The following is a 2,739-nucleotide window of genomic DNA, read 5'->3' as shown; positions in this document are numbered from 1 at the left end:
GCGTCATAGACGCAAATGATGCAGACATCTTCTGCTGCAGGTGCTCTAGCAGCGCGTTATCGAAATTTGAGAACTCCTCTAGACGCGCACCGATTGCCTCGGGGCCTTGCGCAGCAAGGTGCTGCACGCCCTCAGGGCCACGCAAGAACATTAGCTTTTAAGCCCGTCCTGCATGCCCTGGGGCAAAGAGGAATATTGTTCCATCCTCACCGTGTCTTCATATTCAACTATATATATTTAGGAAAATCTATACATTTGAAATTTGGCGGCTTTGCCGCAGATAAAAAATTAAAAATTAGTTTTGGATTTTAAACAGAAGAGTTAATTAGCACTGGGTTCTAGTAATAATTACTTTTGGAGTAAGCGGATTGCGATCCGCTATGCTCGTACTTGTTCTAAGTATAGAACGAAAGGTCGGTGATCTAAGTTACGCTACCTCAAAGCGAAAAGGTACGGCAGCCCCGCTGCAATTTATCTTAAGCCTGCTATCATGTACTTTAATGTGATTGACTCCGGATGTCATGCAATTATGCTCGACGTGCCACGATTGAAGAAAGTCAGCTGTATGCTGAGGTGCCTAAAGCGCGGTTGAGTGACATCGTCACTGTTTGGATAGCGAAGGCGACTTGTGTAACTATGACGAAGGTCCCTGTTGAACTCGGTGTCAACGTTATTATACTTCGATAGCGTGAAATGCTGCTTAGTCTTAGACTTGGATTTGAGGTTTGGCCTTATCCTTGGTTCGGTATGGTTGTAAAACCTTGAGCCATGGATCACTTGGAGGTCGAAGACCTTGGGCGCTACGCGCACGTCTCTTGGTGGAGCTTTAATAAGCCATGAACACATCTCTGCTAGGAAACAGAAATGCTGTTGGTGCGGGCACTGGACCGGGACGGTCAACGTGCTGGAGATCGGAGTAATTGAATTGGTGGACACCAAATGTGTTTCGAACAGGAGTCCCGATCATGGTTCGCGGGCTGAACGTGGAGTGGCACGTAACCTACTGGGCAATGCTCAAGTGGAAAATCAGTTGGTGTATAACAAGAGTGGCATGGTTGGCCAAAGTCCGAGGCATCGAGGGCGAGGCCCCCGTGATGCACATGGAATAGCAAGTAATCTACTTAGCACTGCTCAAGTATCAAAGCAGGTGCTGCACACCAAGAGTGGCATGGTCAACGGTATGAAGGGGGGGGTAGACGGCAATGCCACCCTCGAGGCTATTCCTACGGTGGATTCTCTTTTTGAACCGGACGAGATGTCCTTGGAACAGTTTGACGGTGCCTTGAAGGCAGGCGACTTAGCCGAAGTGGTCATTGTACGACCGGACGAGGAAACTAGTCATCACTTCTGGGTGAAGCTGTCTTAGAAGACACCAAGAGGTTGCTGAACGCACGAAGCAGATCGTAGATACTGAAGGATTCCTCGAGTCCGTACTGTCCTATGGTGAAGGAATTCCATGACGTTGTCTCCAAATCCCCGCCGTCGGTTCTACCTCCGGACCGAAGAGTGCGTCATGAGATCGACCTGCTTCCGCGAACGAAAAAACTGTGTAGCATGCCAATGGCCTCTGTCCAAGGAGCAGTGTGATGTCATTGACATATTTTTCTGTGCGAAGCACGGCGCAGGAATGGTGCGTGAGAGTAAAGTTTCCCATTCGATACCCACCTTTTGTGTCCGGAAGCCGAACCCTAAGTGGCTATCGCTCACGTTTACAATAAGCTAGAGTCTACCATCATTCCGGCACAGACGCCGATTCTTAGAGAAATTGTTCTCTAGAACAATATGGTTGGCTGTACAAAGTTCAGTGTATCAATAATTTTTTCGAATTGCTCATGAGAGCGATTATTCAGCTGACAGCGTTGATAACTCCGAGCGTCATGCTCTGGGAGTGTCTGATGATGCACCAAGGGCTACCAAAATCACCACCAACATTTGGTCGGCTTGTGACCCAGTTGTTCAGGCCCGACCGGGCGTATGCACAGACATTCTTTGACGACATCCTCGTCCACAAAAGTGTGAGGCACAGGAGGACTGATGAATAGAACCACATCATCCATTTAAGAACGGTGCTCGAGTGCATGCGCACGAGTAAGCTGTATGCTCATGCAGACAAGTGCATTTTATGCGCCGAAAAAATCACCCTTTTTCGGGTGCTTTGTTGGGAAGCGTGGCCTTCGAGCAAATCCCGCTAAGTTCAAGGCCATTATAGACTGGTTGGTTTCAAAGAACAAAGGGACTTGTGCAGGTGGCTTGGCCTCGCCAACTACTTGTACAATTATAGCGCATATTTTGCGGTAATGGGGCGGCCGCTGTCGATTCTGCTAAAAAAGAATACAAAATGGTATTGGGACACTGAGACTCGGGAGGCTTTTGACGGGGTCAAAGACAGCCTCCTTCATGGACGAATACTGACGTTGCCAGATCATGTTCGTCCTTTTAGTGTCATCTGTGACTCTTCAGACTTTGCCATGAGCTGTGCACTGCTGCAGGCAGACGTCAAGGGGCGAGATCGGGTGGTCGCGTTCGAATCTCGCCAGCTTAAGACTGCTATGAGAAACACCAAAGTCCATACAACGACTTACTTGCGACGAAGTATGCACTTGCCAAGTTCGGGTGTATCTGCTTGGCTCATAGCCGTTCGTGATCTACACAGATTATGTGTCACTACGCACTGTGACTCAGTCGCCTCACCTCTTGCAGAGGATGGCCACGTGGCTCCCATTCTTTGCAGAATATAAC

The sequence above is a fragment of the Plasmopara halstedii genome (genome assembly GCF_900000015.1).
Source record: "Plasmopara halstedii genome assembly, contig: Scaffold_3156, whole genome shotgun sequence".
In the NCBI taxonomy this organism is placed as follows: Eukaryota; Oomycota; class Peronosporomycetes; order Peronosporales; family Peronosporaceae; genus Plasmopara; species Plasmopara halstedii.
Note: the sequence above shows the minus strand (reverse complement) of the source record.